Source organism: Saccostrea echinata, unplaced genomic scaffold (assembly GCF_033153115.1).
Source record: "Saccostrea echinata isolate AGI-Se365-2 ecotype Australia unplaced genomic scaffold, CSIRO_AGI_Sech_v1 ptg000033l, whole genome shotgun sequence".
NCBI classification, from domain to species: Eukaryota; Metazoa; Mollusca; class Bivalvia; order Ostreida; family Ostreidae; genus Saccostrea; species Saccostrea echinata.
The window spans coordinates 27,020,309-27,038,537 of NW_026889782.1; the positions used below are offsets into that span (position 1 = coordinate 27,020,309).

The window sequence follows — 18,229 nt, forward strand, 5'->3', positions numbered from 1 at the left end:
AAAATTTCAGCACATTCATTGTGTTTATGCAATTTATTGTTCTTCAATGTCAGTGACATGTATATCATTTTATGATGCACAATCAGTATTATTGTACTAGATTTATACTTGTCTCTTATTGATCTGCATTTTTTGGGGCTAATTAATGTTTAAATCCTACTGTGAACGTCTTCTTTTCACTTGGTGCCAGTGCTTGAAAGAAACCAGCCTGTCAATAATTTTTAAGAAGATGCTGAGATTAGCTTTACATCGTAAAACAAACTGAACACTGTATATAGTATAGCATATCATTGTTAAAGATGTATGTGTGCATGTGTGTTGTATTGTAGATATAATTCTTGTATTACATCATGTATATTTCATAGAAGATTTTGTTAGAAGCTCTGTTTTCATAATTTAATTATCTTCATGTACATAAAGACTTTGATCGTTTGTTTGTTTGTTTGTTGTTTAACGTCCCTCTTGAGAATTTTTCACTGATATGGAGACGCCACCACTTGCTGGTGGAGAGCTGCAAATTTTTACCTATACTCGGCACTCGGGGCCATTGAGCAGTGAGGGATCTTTTTTGTGTCAGCACCTACTGTATCACAGGACCTTGGTTTATACAGTCTCATCCGAAGGACTGGTATCCACGTCCCACAGTGGGATTCGAACCCATGACGTAAGGATCAACTCCTTACTTTGTGACTCTAGAGCGGACGCTCTTACTACTGTGCCACATGGGCAACTTTGTTCAAGGAAATTGGCTGAAGCATTTAACACGAAATTCTACTGATTTTAGGCCTATATAATCCATTCTAATGAAAGATCTAGAAGTGTACACAGAGAACATTGTGCTGTAGATTTTATTATTATACCTCTACTGTTATTACTCTATAAAATTAATACCATAAAACTGTCTATTTCCCTGAGAAGATACTATTTCCCTCATCTGAGGACTACTCCCTGAAAAATCGGAGCTACTCCCTGGGACTACTCCCTCATGAATATTAATAATTTTAACCAATTAAAATGAACAGTGGGCGGAGCATTCAAGGAATCTCGAGTCTGTGACGTAATGTTATTAGCAATGTAAGCATGACGTCAAAACATTTCGACATGCGATGTCAAAATCATACTGAAATATTCTAGCAAAATGAAGGCAACAATAATCCTTCGAAGTGTCGGTGAAATTATTTTATATTTTTTTTAATAATTCTATTTTTCTCAGTATTGATGCATTAGTTATCTTACAATATTTTTGATCACATGCAATTGTGATTATTTAAATACCTCTGTATTGTTTTTAAAAATGTCTGAGTCTCTAGTTTAATAAATCTCCCATGATTGTTTCGGTATAATAAAACAGTTATGGAATGGGTACTTGGGAAATATCAAATTTATGGTTCCCCTCGGTAGGAAACTGTTTCCCTCGGCGGCTTCGCTGCCTCGGGAAATAGTTTCCTCCCTTGGGGAACCATAAATTTGCTATTTTCCTCATACCCATTCCATAACTGTTTAATATTATGTTGTTTATTATTTGAAGAATTTGATGTAACCTCAGTCACATTACTACATGTTTGTTAGATTATATTTTGCTTCATTAAGAACCTGACTGGGGGATTAAGGGAACTCTAAGTACAGTTGAACTTCAGTATTTTGAACACTGATATCTCAAATACCATGGATAATTCAAAGTGATTTGGAAGTTTCAGTCACTTTTTTGTATTTATATTTCATCATTGGTCTCTCAATTCCTCCAAGTTTCTTCTCGGTTCTGTTGAGTCCGAGGTATCAAAGTTTGACTGTAATTTCATTGTTTTAGGCCTTTATAATTCACTTGATGAATGATGTAGTAATGTACACAGAGAATACAAAACGGATTGAAAGCAATAAAGTTATGAACTTCTGTAGATTTTCTTGTGTTCATTTTCAGTTCAAATTAAAGAAAAAGGTGGTGATTTAAAAAAAAAAAACTTCCTTTTTATACACACGAATTGTGATTATAAAGTGAAATATAAAATACAAATATACTGAGTGGATTGGACAACAGAGTAAGTCTATAATTGCACTGTCCTTAAATGGTGAAAATTGAACTTTGAGAAATCAACACCTCAAGAATGATATGGGAGAATTTAAGAATAAAGATGTAGAAAGCACAGAAAACATGTTCAATGTATTTAGCTTCACAGAGTTTACCTGAACAGACATCTCTTTCATGTCATTATGATGGACTTGGGCACTACAGAAATGACATCTGTGTGCCTCTGCCATTTCAAGAAAAATAATTACCAAAGATATTTGATGTCAGTTGCACTGGTCAATGCATTACAAAGTAAAATAAACATGAATGCACCCTCAATAAAACAAAATGTAAACAAAAAATACATGCACTACACCCAACAGTGACCAGGTTAAATTAGTCAGGTGTGGGTTCCAGTGCTGACATAGGAAACAAGAAAAATAATATGGCTTAATTAAGCCTATTTAAGAGTTGTGTTCAGCTTTAACAAGACCAATTGTTGCATATAAAGAACCAGTTGTTTATTCAATGATATACTAGTATTTTGATATTTATACTCCAGACACTACTTATCTGATTGGGTTAGGTTTCCGCCTGACTGGGTTAGGTTCTAAATTGACTGTTTTAATTCTGCCTGAGTGGTTAGGTTCTAAACTGACTGTTTTATGACCCTTCCTGAGTGGGTAAGGTTTCTGCCTGAGTGGTTAGGTTCTAAACTGACTGTTTTATGACTCTGCCTGAGTGGGTAAGGTTTCTGCCTGAGTGGTTAGGTTCTAAACTGACTGTTTTATGACTCTGCCTGAGTGGTTAGGTTCTTAACTGACTGTTTTATGACTCTGCCTGAGTGGGTTTGGTTTCTACCTGAGTGGTTAGGTTCTAAACTGACTGTTTTATGATTCTGCCTGAGTGTTTAGGTTCTAAACTGACTGTTTTATGACTCTGCCTGAGTGGGTAAGGTTTCTACCTGAGTGGTTAGGTTCTAAACTGACTGTTTTATGACTCTGCCTGAGTGGGTTTGGTTTCTGCCTGAGTGGTTAGGTTCTAAACTGACTGTTTTATGATTCTGCCTGAGTGGTTAGGTTCTAAACTGACTGTTTTATGACTCTGCCTGAGTGGATAAGGTTTCTGCCTGAGTGGTTAGGTTCTAAACTGACTGTATTATGACTCTGCCTGAGTGGATAAGGTTTCTGCCTGAGTGGTTAGGTTCTAAACTGACTGTTTTATGACTCTGCCTGAGTGGTTAGGATCTAAACTGACTGTTTTATGACTCTGCCTGAGTGGGTTTGGTTTCTACCTGAGTGGTTAGGTTCTAAACTGACTGTTTTATGATTCTGCCTGAGTGGTTAGGTTCTAAACTGACTGTTTTATGACTCTGCCTAAGTGGGTAAGGTTTCTACCTGAGTGGTTAGGTTCTAAACTGACTGTTGTATGACTCTGCCTGAGTGGGTTCGGTTTCTGCCTGACTGGGTTAGGTTTTAAACTGACTGTTTTATAAGTCTGCCTGAGTGGGTTAGGTTTCTGCCTGACTGGGTTAGGTTCTAAACTGACAGTTCTATGTTCCTGCCTAGGTTCTTAACTGACTGTTTATGATTCTGCCTTACTGGGTTAGGTTCTTCACTGACTTGTTCATGTTTCTGCCTAAAAGTTACTTGATAATGTTTCTACCTGAGCGGATTATGTTCTTAGCAAATGGTTTTTATTCCTTCCAGATTGGATAAGGATTTAACCAACCTGGGATAGCTATGAAAGTGACCGTTTATGTTCTGCTTAACCGTTACTTTCAGTTATATTTTATGTTTATTTCATGTGTAAATCAGATGTACTAGTATTTTTGTTCCGTTTCCTTAATAAATACATGTACAGGGTCATAGTATATCATGGGGCGGGGAGGGGACACATCCTTTTACTGTTTAAAATGTTCGTTGAAAAGCTGCCTAGCCCACCACTTTTTTTTTTGGCAGTATAGGCAAACTAGGCAAATGTGTATGAATAAGTATAAACATTATTTTGCTGTGAAAGAAGTCTTAACCTTAACCCCCCCCCCACCCCCCACCCCACCCCACACACACACATACACACAACAAAAGATTTTCGAGTTTGCCCCCCCCCCCTTCTTTTTTTCTTTTGTTGGTTTATCAAGATTGATCAAAGTTATTTTAAGCAAGTTGCCTTTGTTTTCTTCCCCTCCTCCCCTCGTTTTTTTTACAAAGATGATACAACGTGCCAGAAAGAAACAAATGGACTCCCTTATATACCTGCTTGAAATTGATAACCAAGTTCTAAACTGCCTTTGTTTAGTTTTCGGGGGTGAGATTGGGGTTATTGTTATTTTTTAATTTTTAGATTCCTTTGTTGATTGGTGGATGCGGACAGGGTTTTTTTTTTAGCTATTTTAATCCATTCTTTAATATTCTTAATTCCATTCCATTAATTTATATTTGTGCTTTTTTAAAATTATATAAGCAGTTTCCTTACCTAAGTTCAAATAATTGCCTTACTTAATGATACCTAGACTAAAAAGGATTTTACAACATCTATATGAAAAACACGTAAACTATTAGGTCATTCAATTCAATCGGGTTAGGCCTTCCCTCTCCAATTACATAATCTAGAGTCATACCGGAATTTGTTTTTCCGAACTGCCTGACTGGTTAAGTAATAGACTCTTCCCTAGAATTCACCATGGAATTTTATCACCACAATATAAAAATTGACATCATTAAAAAGTTTAAAGCTTCGGCTTTAAGACAGAAACAAGTCAAAACATGGAAACATTCACGTTTTGATGCAAGTTAGTTGCATTAAGTTTTTCGAGGCAAGGTATGTGCCCTATGCATGGTGATCTCACCCCATTTCTTACTTTGTGTTTTTTGTTTATGGTTTCTTTCTTTGAACGTGTTTTTTGTTTATTTCAGTTTGTAATGCATTGACTTGTGCAAGTAATATCGAATATCTTTGGTAACTCTTTTTCATGACGTGACAGAGGCATACAGAAGTCATTTTTGTCGATCTCCAGTTTATCCCAATGACAGTGCAGGAGTCGGCTTATATAGGGGCCGGAGAAGTACAAGCTTAAAGAGGGAAATATAGCGGACAAAGGTAACCCTCTTCCTGTTACGAATCGTGTTCAGCTTTAACCATGATCTATATATTTAAAATTTATCGCACACACTTTGAAGCGTAGTTAATACCTCAAAAGCCCGAAAATAACATGTGCCAAGGAACCTTTTGGATAGTTAAATCTCATTTCTTTAAAATGATTGTTTAACAATTATATCGATATCGTCAGCTCTTAGACTATAATCTGTCTTACCCTGTTTGATGACTTGAATAGAAATCAGGCAGCAGATCAGGGTCAAGGTGCTGAGATAAAGCATTCTGTCTATTTCTGTAAGTAAATTTAACTCCCATGGACAATAAAGTAATTTTAAGCATCAATGTTTATCTACACTGTACTTGTTCTACACATATATGTAAGCCAGCTTAGTGGAACTTGATAAGTTGAGGAAATGGTAGTCCCTTAACAGTAAAATTTATGTAACTTTATATGCTTAGAAATTTTGCATCAATACTGTGAAAGGTAATCTACTTCATAAATTTTTATTTTAAAATTTAATAAATTAAGTTAAATGATGATAATTACTTCATTACAGCATTTCATTTAATTTATATAAATTTTAAGTTTGTACGAATCCGATGTTCCAGAGGAAAATGCAAGTTGATGTGACCTACCTAGAAAAAAATCAAGAAGGCGGCGATGTTTACCTTGTGAATAATTAGGTGGGGGGTATATATTTTTTTAATTGTAAGAAAATAAGTAGCGTCAGGTGCCTGTGATTTGAGTATACTCTAATGTGAATATACACAAGTTAAGTTGCGACTGAAATTTGGTACGGACAGACGCACGGATAAACAGGAAGTAGATATCGGATTCGTACAAAAATGACTCCCACCATATGGCATGCTAAAACAAAGAGTGTGCTAAAATTTCAAGCATATGTCTTGAATACTTCCTGAGGAAACTGCGATGGAGATTTAGTAAAGAGAGACGCACGGACAAACAGAAAGTTGACATCGGATTCGTACCAAAATGAATCCCACCATATTGCATGCCTAACAAAGAGCGTGCTAAAATTTCAAGCATCTGCGATGAGTAGTTGCTGAGAAAACCGCTGCGGAAATTTGGTACGGACAGACGAACGGATAAACAGAAAGTTGACATCGGATTCGTTCAAAAATACATCCAACCATGTGGCATGCCAAAACAAAGAGTGTGCTAAAATTTCAAGCATCTGCGGAGAGTTGTAACTGTTGCTTAGAAAACTGCGACGAAAATTTTGTTATGGGTAGACACATACAAGGGTAAAACAAAAATGCCCCCCTCTTCTTCGGAGCGGGGGTATAATTAATCAACTTATTCATGAATTCGATGGAATAGAGGAATTCAAAATATATATTTTATATTTATAAACTTATTCTTGAGTCTGTTAGGTTGGAGGATATGTCAGGTTTAAGGATAACAACAATGTACGACCGTTTCTCGAAATAAACAATAAAACAAATAACACATTTTTAAAACCCAGTATAGTCTACTTATTATTTTTCATTGAAATTGAACGAAAACTGGGGGAGGAGTCGATTTTGAGAGAAAGATTGAATAAGCAAGCAGGCAAACACTTTATCATCATGTAAGCTCTGTTGTTTCAGAACAGCAATACTTCATATATTCATGCAAATAAAAGAGAAAAGACACATTATTTTTAAAATCATAATACGGAACAGAGTAGCCTATGTGGAGCACTGGTTACAGTGAAGGTTTAACTTCGTTCTAGAGTCGCGGAGTAAGGCTCATTCCTAAGGAGACCTCTTCTTCTGGCAACATATAAAAATAATTTCTCATGTTACCAAACGATGGCACGAAGAAGATCTCTCACGTTCACATATGTCGGGTAAAGGCTTAAATTTGCAGCCTTCCACATGCATCAAAAATGGAGAACGGAAAGGGGTTATACTATAAAGGGCTAGGCCGACCATAGCTTTGAGGGAGCATGTATATAATACAAACTATGCCTTCAAATCTCCGAAAAAAAATTATCTTCATGCGATAAGATTTTATCCGGAATCTGTTGTACTTTACAATGCATTGAAACAAAACCGTGCAACACATATACATGATTTAGATAATAACAATACAGACAAACTTAATAAAGCTCATTAATTACAATTTTATATTCAAACCGAAAGAAAAATGGATATCATTGTGATTTTATTGTGATTGTGTTTATCAAATTAATTACACATGCACTTAATCCGTCAAATCACTTTGTATATATCATATGAGATCTGATCCAAGCTATCCATGAAAAGCATATTATTCCTATGTTAAATTATATTATTCATATAAGGAATATACACTATACCTTATAAGTGTCCTGATGCTTTATAATATCATCAAAGAGTATTGAAAGAAGGTCTAATAAGAACTTGAATGAGATTTAAATACCGGTATAGAAACGGGAACGAAACGACTGAGCGGTTAAGAACAATTAAATCTCGAATACGGGAAGTACTTTATAGAAATAAATCTGTTCTTTGAGGTTATGGTTGATATTTTAAATTTACATTAATACTTGTATAAATGCAAAAGAAAAACAAAGCTAAAAGCTTGTTTATAGTTCTGCCCTCTCAAAAATAATGTATGCCCATTTTATCATATATATATATATAGAGAGAGAGAGAGAGAAAGCAGAAAGAAATCACATAAGGATACACACTTCCGTCCCAACCCGGGGTTGAACTCTCGACCAACGGAATCTGTCTCCTAGCAGTACAGGAACAGCGCGCTAGACCGCCCGGCCATCTAGGCAACTATTACGGGATGTATTTGTCCGTCAAATTCTAATTCTGGGCCAACCCTGAGTTTTCCTCTTATTGTTGAACCCAGATTCTTAAAACCTCCAACAAGTCAACACGAGTTACAATTTTTGTACTTTTATAGAGAATCAGCATGGACTATACTTTTACATGAGTTTGGGATGTATCAGCACCGAAGGTCTGATTCCAACTGACTATAATTTTTTACAAAAAAAAACATAAATACTGAACAAAAAAGGGGTAAAATAAAGGATTAACAAAAAGTATTAAGAATTCAAGTATTAAAAAATTGTTGAGCGAATGATGACATTTCAGTGACATGTATATAAAAGAGTTAAAGTAGATGAAAGGTTAAGTGTCAATAAATATAAACAGAAGTCAATTAAGGGATTAGGTGTCCATCTCTGATTGTGCCTCGGGTGGTATTACGGCTGTGCAGAATTTATAGAATTTAACACATTTGCGGAAATATACGGAAAGTTTTAATAACAATTTACACGAAGTCCGAAAATTTAGTCCACATAGTAATTTATGATAATTCCAAAAAGGTCATATTTTACACCGTAACACATGCTCCGCCTTCGCTTAAAACACGTCCTCGTGTTTTGAATTTTCTTTCAATAAAACCGGCCTCTTCTTGGTCTTCCTTGACATCTCCGGGATTGCCAACGGCGTTGATTTTCTAAAAAGACTAATTCTAGATGATCTCTTTCATCCTGCAATGCTTCAATGGTCTGCAGCATGGCGTTCTTTTGATCCCTTAGCTGTTAAGTAGTTTTTTTCAGCTTCCCTTTGAATTTTCATTACATATTGATTGTGTTCACTACCGATTTCGTTAAGTTTCTTCTGCATTAAGTCCATAATGACTCTGTCACCGTCAGCGTCTTCTTCTAATTTTTGAATTTTCTTAAGACAGGTCTTATTGGCACAGTTGTTTGATTGTTGTTTTAACTCCTTTTCCATTTCCAAATTTTCATTTTGTAATTTTCCGATTTCAGACTCAGCTACTTTTAATTTAGCCACCATGTTCCTCTTCTGTTCATTAGACATGCGAAGTCGAATTTTCAGCTTGTTCAGCTCAGTTCGCAAAGTACAAGATGTATCACAATACAATTGAAACTGACTATCACTTAGTGAATTAAATGGTAATTCTCGCAAAATCCGTTTGTTTTCAAGATATTTGTGCAGTCGTTTAGTGTCTCGCGCTTTTTTTCTGCCTGGGACTGGTCCATTTTTTACGGGTTTCGGCTCAGCCTTATTCATCTGTGTAAAACACATCCTTGAGTAATGTCCGATTCTGTGGCAGCGGTAGCACTTATGACTCCACGCAAAACATAAAACGTTAGGGTGCACATTTCCACACCTTCTGCACACTGGATGTTGACATGAAGGGAAGTTGAATTTCTTCCGTCTCCACTGCGGTCGGAAAGAATATTCCATTGCTGGTCCTAATAAGTGTTTATCTGCTTCGTCTATAAACAGCACTGTTAAAATCTGGGGTAACTCGCTTTTTAGCTCAAGTAGAGGTCCAGGATCTGACTACTACAAAGTATATGTAGCAGTCCCGGGTGTCGTTACCCTTAGGTTTCTCACACCAAGTATTACGGGATGTATTTGTCCGTCAAATTCTAATTCTGGGCCAACCCTGAGTTTTCCTCTTATTGTTGAACCCAGATTCTTAAAACCTCCAACAAGTCAACACGAGTTACAATTTTTGTACTTTTATAGAGAATCAGCATGGACTATACTTTTACATGAGTTTGGGATGTATCAGCACCGAAGGTCTGATTCCAACTGACTATAATTTTTTACAAAAAAAACATAAATACTGAACAAAAAAGGGGTAAAATAAAGGATTAACAAAAAGTATTAAGAATTCAAGTATTAAAAAATTGTTGAGCGAATGATGACATTTCAGTGACATGTATATAAAAGAGTTAAAGTAGATGAAAGGTTAAGTGTCAATAAATATAAACAGAAGTCAATTAAGGGATTAGGTGTCCATCTCTGATTGTGCCTCGGGTGGTATTACGGCTGTGCAGAATTTATAGAATTTAACACATTTGCGGAAATATACGAAAAGTTTTAATAACAATTTACACGAAGTCCGAAAATTTAGTCCACATAGTAATTTATGATAATTCCAAAAAGGTCATATTTTACACCGTAACACATGCTCCGCCTTCGCTTAAAACACGTCCTCGTGTTTTGAATTTTCTTTCAATAAAACCGGCCTCTTCTTGGTCTTCCTTGACATCTCCGGGATTGCCAACGGCGTTGATTTTCTAAAAAGACATTCTAGATGATCTCTTTCATCCTGCAATGCTTCAATGGTCTGCAGCATGGCGTTCTTTTGATCCCTTAGCTGTTAAGTAGTTTTTTTCAGCTTCCCTTTGAATTTTCATTACATATTGATTGTGTTCACTATGGCATGTCAAACGTTGCAATATTCTATCTTTTCCATTTGTATTGTATAACTTTCCATTTGTATTGTATAATTTTTCATTTGTATTGGATAATTTTCAATTTGTATTGTATAATTTTTATTTGTATTCTATAATTTTCAATTTGGATTTTATAATTTTCCATTTGGATTGTATAATGTTTATTTGTATTCTATATTTTCCATTTGTGTTGTAAAAAAAATCATTTGTATTGTATAATTTTTCATTTGTATTCTATATTTTCCATTTGCATTGTATAATTTCTTATTTGTATTGTATAATTTCTTATTTGTATGCGATAATTTTTCATTTGTATTGTATCCGAGGATTGTTTATTTATTTCGTTACGAAGGATGTCATTGGTCATAAAATTTAGTCTGTATAAAGGTCTCAGGTGCCCATCACAAACTTAGTCTGGTACCCTTCCCACAATTCCGATCGCGCACTCTCTACAAACACAAACTCGGCTCCTCTATTTGCGGTGCATGCTAAGGGACGACCATTTGATTCTCGGGGGGTGTCGAATCCGATTATTTATTTTCATTCTCTCGCAGGAGAGAATATTTATTTCCAATATGACCAGAGACAAGGAGAAAAACAAAAAGAAGAAAATCCGCCCAAACCCGAAAACTCAGTTTTTTGGGGTTTGGGGGTAGTTACCACCACTCAAGGTCAATTTATTTATTTTCTCAGTCAGCATTCCTAAGGACAGATTATTTATTTGCCATCTACCAGCGCTCCCTTTTTAGAATCCAATGACCGTCTAACATGCACGCAAATACATATGCCGCCGAAATATGGCTGAAATATTGCCGACTCGGCGTTAAACAATAATCAATCAATCAATCAAGCAAATACATATGAGCCCAGTTTGCTTTGAGCATCCGGAACATCTTCAACCCGATACAGGCTGAAAATTGACCAATGAAATCCTTCGTAACGAAACAAATAAACAGTCCGCGGATACAATACAAATGAAAAATTATCGCATACAAATAAGAAATTTTACAATACAAATAAGAAATTATACAATGCAAATGGAAAATTATACAATACAAATAAAAATTATACAATACAAATAAAAATTATACAATACAAATAGAAAATTATAGAATACAAATAAAAATTATACAATACAAATGAAAAATTATACAATACAAATAGAAAATTATACAATACAAATAAAAATTATACAATGCAAATGGAAAATTATACAATGCAAATGCAAAAGATCGAATATTGCAACGTTTGACATGCCATAGTTCACTACCGATTTCGTTAAGTTTCTTCTGCATTAAGTCCATAATGACTCTGTCACCGTCAGCGTCTTCTTCTAATTTTTGAATTTTCTTAAGACAGGTCTTATTGGCACAGTTGTTTGATTGTTGTTTTAACTCCTTTTCCATTTCCAAATTTTCATTTTGTAATTTTCCGATTTCAGACTCAGCTACTTTTAATTTAGCCACCATGTTCCTCTTCTGTTCATTAGACATGCGAAGTCGAATTTTCAGCTTGTTCAGCTCAGTTCGCAAAGTACAAGATGTATCACAATACAATTGAAACTGACTATCACTTAGTGAATTAAATGGTAATTCTCGCAAAATCCGTTTGTTTTCAAGATATTTGTGCAGTCGTTTAGTGTCTCGCGCTTTTTTTCTGCCTGGGACTGGTCCATTTTTTACGGGTTTCGGCTAAGCCTTATTCATCTGTGTAAAACACATCCTTGAGTAATGTCCAATTCTGTGGCAGCGGTAGCACTTATGACTCCACGCAAAACATAAAACGTTAGGGTGCACATTTCCACACCTTCTGCACACTGGATGTTGACATGAAGGGAAGTTGAATTTCTTCCGTCTCCACTGCGGTCGGAAAGAATATTCCATTGCTGGTCCTAATAAGTGTTTATCTACTTCGTCTATAAACAGCACTGTTAAAATCTGGGGAAACTCGCTTTTTAGCTCAAGTAGAGGTCCAGGATCTGACTACTACAAAGTATATGTAGCAGACCCGGGTGTCGTTACCCTTAGGTTTCTCACACCAAGTATTACGGGAGTCAACAAGTCAACACGAGTTACAATTTTTGTACTTTTATAGAGAATCAGCATGGACTATACTTTTACATGAGTTTGGGATGTATCAGCACCGAAGGTCTGATTCCAACTGACTATAATTTTTTTACAAAAAAAACATAAATACTGAACAAAAACGGGGTAAAATAAAGGATTAACAAAAAGTATTAAGAATTCAAGTATTAAACAATTATTGACGAATGATGACATTTCAGTGACATGTATATAAAAGAGTTAAAGTAGATGAAAGGTTAAGTGTCAATAAATATAAACAGAAGTCAATTAAGGAATTAGGTGTCCATCTCTGATTGTGCCTCGGGTGGGATTACGGCTGTGCGGAATTTATAGAATTTAACACATTTGCGGAAATATACGAAAAGTTTTAATAACAATTTACACGAAGTCCGAAAATTTAGTCCACATAGTAATTTATGATAATTCCAAAAAGGTCATATTTTACACCGTAACACATGCTCCGCCTTCGCTTAAAACACGTCCTCGTGTTTTGAATTTTCTTTCAATAAAACCGGCCTCTTCTTGGTCTTCCTTGACATCTCCGGGATTGCCAACGGCGTTGATTTTCTAAAAAGACATTCTAGATGATCTCTTTCATCCTGCAATGCTTCAATGGTCTGCAGCATGGCGTTCTTTTGATCCCTTAGCTGTTAAGTAGTTTTTTTCAGCTTCCCTTTGAATTTTCATTACATATTGATTGTGTTCACTACCGATTTCGTTAAGTTTCTTCTGCATTAAGTCCATAATGACTCTGTCACCGTCAGCGTCTTCTTCTAATTTTTGAATTTTCTTAAGACAGGTCTTATTGGCACAGTTGTTTGATTGTTGTTTTAACTCCTTTTCCATTTCCAAATTTTCATTTTGTAATTTTCCGATTTCAGACTCAGCTACTTTTAATTTAGCCACCATGTTCCTCTTCTGTTCATTAGACATGCGAAGTCGAATTTTCAGCTTGTTCAGCTCAGTTCGCAAAGTACAAGATGTATCACAATACAATTGAAACTGACTATCACTTAGTGAATTAAATGGTAATTCTCGCAAAATCCGTTTGTTTTCAAGATATTTGTGCAGTCGTTTAGTGTCTCGCGCTTTTTTTCTGCCTGGGACTGGTCCATTTTTTACGGGTTTCGGCTCAGCCTTATTCATCTGTGTAAAACACATCCTTGAGTAATGTCCAATTCTGTGGCAGCGGTAGCACTTATGACTCCACGCAAAACATAAAACGTTAGGGTGCACATTTCCACACCTTCTGCACACTGGATGTTGACATGAAGGGAAGTTGAATTTCTTCCGTCTCCACTGCGGTCGGAAAGAATATTCCATTGCTGGTCCTAATAAGTGTTTATCTACTTCGCCTATAAACAGCACTGTTAAAATCTGGGGAAACTCGCTTTTTAGCTCAAGTAGAGGTCCAGGATCTGACTACTACAAAGTATATGTAGCAGTCCCGGGTGTCGTTACCCTTAGGTTTCTCACACCAAGTATTACGGGAGTCAACAAGTCAACACGAGTTACAATTTTTGTACTTTTATAGAGAATCAGCATGGACTATACTTTTACATGAGTTTGGGATGTATCAGCACCGAAGGTCTGATTCCAACTGACTATAATTTTTTACAAAAAAAACATAAATATTGAACAAAAACGGGGTAAAATAAAGGATTAACAAAAAGTATTAAGAATTCAAGTATTAAACAATTATTGACGAATGATGACATTTCAGTGACATGTATATAAAAGAGTTAAAGTAGATGAAAGGTTAAGTGTCAATAAATATAAACAGAAGTCAATTAAGGGATTAGGTGTCCATCTCTGATTGTGCCTCGGGTGGGATTACGGCTGTGCGGAATTTATAGAATTTAACACATTTGCGGAAATATACGAAAAGTTTTAATAACAATTTACACGAAGTCCGAAAATTTAGTCCACATAGTAATTTATGATAATTCCAAAAAGGTCATATTTTACACCGTAACACAAGTCAAAAAAAACGCTATCGATGCCGATGGAATTCTCGCGGCGGCGCCCTACACTACAGGGTCATTGAGAATTGAATAGAAATACAGATATTTGAACATTAATTTTTATTATAGGATCGTTACCGGTAGATTTTGTAATGAAATTAATTTTATTTATAAAGCACAATTTAGAACAACTCTTAAACTAACATAACTGCCTTAAGTGAAGAAATATTAATATAGAAAGCACAGAGAAATTCGCTTTTACAAGGATACCTGATATGTAGTCGTACTGTTCCAAAACTTGAATTCTGAATTTAGAACATTGACCACAAAAGTGCATGTATGTAATTGTAATAATATTAAGCTCAGATAATACAAGCAATACGTACATGTATACTTTTCCAGCCTAGTGACCCAAAGAAGAACAAGTACAGACGGAATAAAAGCAATGTAATACACTGAATTGATTTAATTCTAAGGAATTTATGTTTATACAATGGAAACCCTATGTATAATCGTTACAGACGAGAATCCCTGTATCGAGAAACAGATTGAATAATTCGTGTCCTCGCAGAAAGTGTGCTATACTGAGGTATATTTTCGCTTGATTGTGTTTTAGGTTCCTTGAAATTTACTATTCGCTTTCTCTCAAGTGTCTTTTATATCAAATATGATCATAAAAAATAATTGAAGGAAAATACATAAGCCGCTATAAAAAAAACTTTGAAAAGGCGAAAATTTAAAACTATAGAAGTGTTACACTGGGTTGATTCGAACAATAACTCTAAAAAGTACTCATTGTAATAGTGGTCAGCTGTAATATAAGTTGAGCTATTCTGGCTATGTAAATTGATGATCTAAATATGAACCGGGTTGTTAAAGACAGGTTACCTTATTTATTTATTTATTATTTTTGTTTTTTTGGTAGTTTTTTTTTCTGAATTTCCAACCTAGAGCTGGGGTGCCCCAACAACATTAGCAAGAGTGTTAGAATTGCTTTAACTGAATATTGCTTAAATTTCTTCATACATTGAATGTAAGAGTTATGCTTCGTGGCATTGTTAAATCGTGTAAATTTTATTAAATATATCGGTTTTCTGGAAAATTCACCAAATTTGCTTAAAATTCCACTGATAATGTATTTAATTGGCTTCCTTTTATTAAAGAATTAATATCAACATAAAATTCGTTTTCTATATTATCAAAGGGAATTTTATTTGATCTTAAATGACGTTGTACCATTCTACTGCAGCCGTTTGATTCCACTTTTCCTTATTTTGTTCATAGGTATAATATAACACACAGGTCAGTATCAGAAGAATTTTTTTTTTGGTCAATCAGTATACATGTACTAGTAATTTCTGGGTTGAAATTTCTATGAAAAAAATAGTTCAAATGATGAAATTTTAAGGTGAATCTTGTACAAAATGTTAATATTTAGCAGGTGGCCACGCAGGAATAGATACATGTAGGTACGCCATGCAAATGTCACTGGGCAAAGTTTAAAACACATAACAAAAGTAATTCAAACTTGTTTGAGCCCCAGATCGATAATTACATTATTATAAACAATATACAAATATGATTAAAAAGGGTTTATTATGAAATAGTTATCTCTCCATCTTTAATGAATTTTCGCAAAAAGTAAACGGTACAGGTTCACGCATATTTGAAAATTGGTAAAGAAAAAGTACAATTTTAATCCTATGAATGCTGTATTATAATATTAACAAGATGTGTTCAAGTCCTGGGTTGATTTGAATAAAATTTGTACTGATTCTGATGCTACTGTAGACTCTCCACTGTTTTATAACCCTATGATCCATATTGGAGGTAAAACCTTTTATAGTAAAAAACTTTTTGACAATAATATTAGATATATTAATGACATTATTGGAGTAGATGGCTTTTTTATAGCTATGAATGCTTTTGCAATACTTATCCAGATATAAAGATTAATTTTTTAGAATATTCTAGCTTGATCCATGCAGTTAAAGCTTGGATAAAGAGGAGCAATTTCGATAAAAATTTACAAAAATCAGAAAATCCTCTTATTATGTCTAACTTTTATCTTGTATCAAAATGCAAAAAATCAAAAAACTTCTATGAAATTCTCAATAAAAATTCTTCTATAACAGCTGGTTACAAAAAATGGATTGAATTATTTGATTTGGATAGCAAGGAATGCAAAATAATTCATAAATTACCATTTCAAGTTACAAAAAACTGTAAACTCCAGTGGTTTCAGTACAGAATTTTAAATAAAATATTGGCAACAAATTCTTTTTTATTCAAAATTAAGAAGGTTGTTTCAAAGCAATGTACTTTTTGTCAAAAAGAAGAGGAGACAATTGAACATATCTTATGGGAATGTGATCTTGTACAATCACTCCTTGAAAACTTTGAATATTATCTCCAGCAGAAAAACCTCCATTTATCCATAACAAAAAAATCATTTATTTTAGGTATTGGAGGAAAAAATAATGAAATAGCTAATATCTTAATCTTATGGTTGAAATATTATATTTATACTTCTAGATGCACTGAAAAACCTCTAAATGTGCACTCTGCGATATCACACTTGAGTTATTTTTACCAAACACAAAAATATATATCATATAAAAATGGTGAAAAAGAGAAATTTGACTATCAGTGGAACAGGTGGAACCAACTATTTTTGTAACTCTCTCTCTTTCTCCCCTCTCTCTCTTTCTCTCTCTCTCTCTATATATATACACAGTTCTGTTAAAGAAAAGATATTGGACATTTTGTATATAATGAATTGTGTTGAAAAAATAAAATAATTAAAAAAAATATATATTAACAAGAGGCCCAAGGGCCTTAACGGTCACCTGAGTAAAACATGTACAATACAACAATTTAGAGGATCCATAAACTAATAAATGAAGCTTTGTTGCCCAAAAGCAAGAAAAATTGTATAATTAGCATCAACAAAATAATTGGTGTAGTATCTATCTGTCCTCCATTTATCACTATTACCATGCAGACTCTTTAACAAAATGTCTGTTTTCAACCCCATATTACTACTTCTCACATTGGCCTGTCTTGGCTTTTGAAGAACATTTAAAAAGGTAAGTTATTTTTGTCTCATTTTTTTTCATCTATTTTTTCCAAGTCTACATGATCATTAAAACTATGAAAGTACTTTTTGTATTATACAATAAATATTCTTGCATAATTCTCGTATTCTCTTAATCTTTCAAATACATTGTTTACAGTGATTAATTATCAAAGGTGGACAAAGGGGAATAAATTTGCTCAACAGAATACAAGTTAATATAGCCCTGGCCAGGACCAGAACTCTTGACTAAAAGGTCCAGGTGTTCAAAATTCTGGTAAAAATACCTTTGCATATTAAAACTTCTACTCTGTTTGTCTCGAATAGGCCCAGAAGCATAGGAGATTTTCAAAGAAATGCATTTTCACTATATTATTAAATAAATAAAGTCCCACCCTTACACCAGAACATCTGACCCAGGGGCCATGATCTAACAATTCTGGAAAGAGCCCTCGCTCATCATAACTATATACTTGTTTCTTTGCTTTATAACCAGTAGTAGAAAAAAAAATATTTTGAAAGCAATTATGCATTTTCACTATATAATCAAAAGAGTCCCCCCCCCCTCTTCACCAGAACCCTTGACCCAGGGGCCAAGTACTTCACAATTTTGGAAGAGACATTCTTCTTTATCATAACCATGCACTTCCTTTGTTTGAATAATACCCAGGAGCAGAGAAGATTTTGAAAGAATTTATGCATTTTTCCTTTATAATCAATAGAGCCCCGCCCTAACACCAGAATTCTTGACACAGGGGCCATGAAAATCACAAGTTTGGAAG

At 34.5% G+C, this 18,229-nt stretch overlaps 1 long non-coding RNA gene across 1 annotated transcript in view; it reads left to right on the forward strand.

Annotated features, from left to right (window-relative positions):
- LOC133198813 (uncharacterized) overlaps positions 1-18,229 on the forward strand; it is an 801,505-nt gene that overhangs the window by 227,126 nt on the left and 556,150 nt on the right. The window lies entirely within an intron of this gene.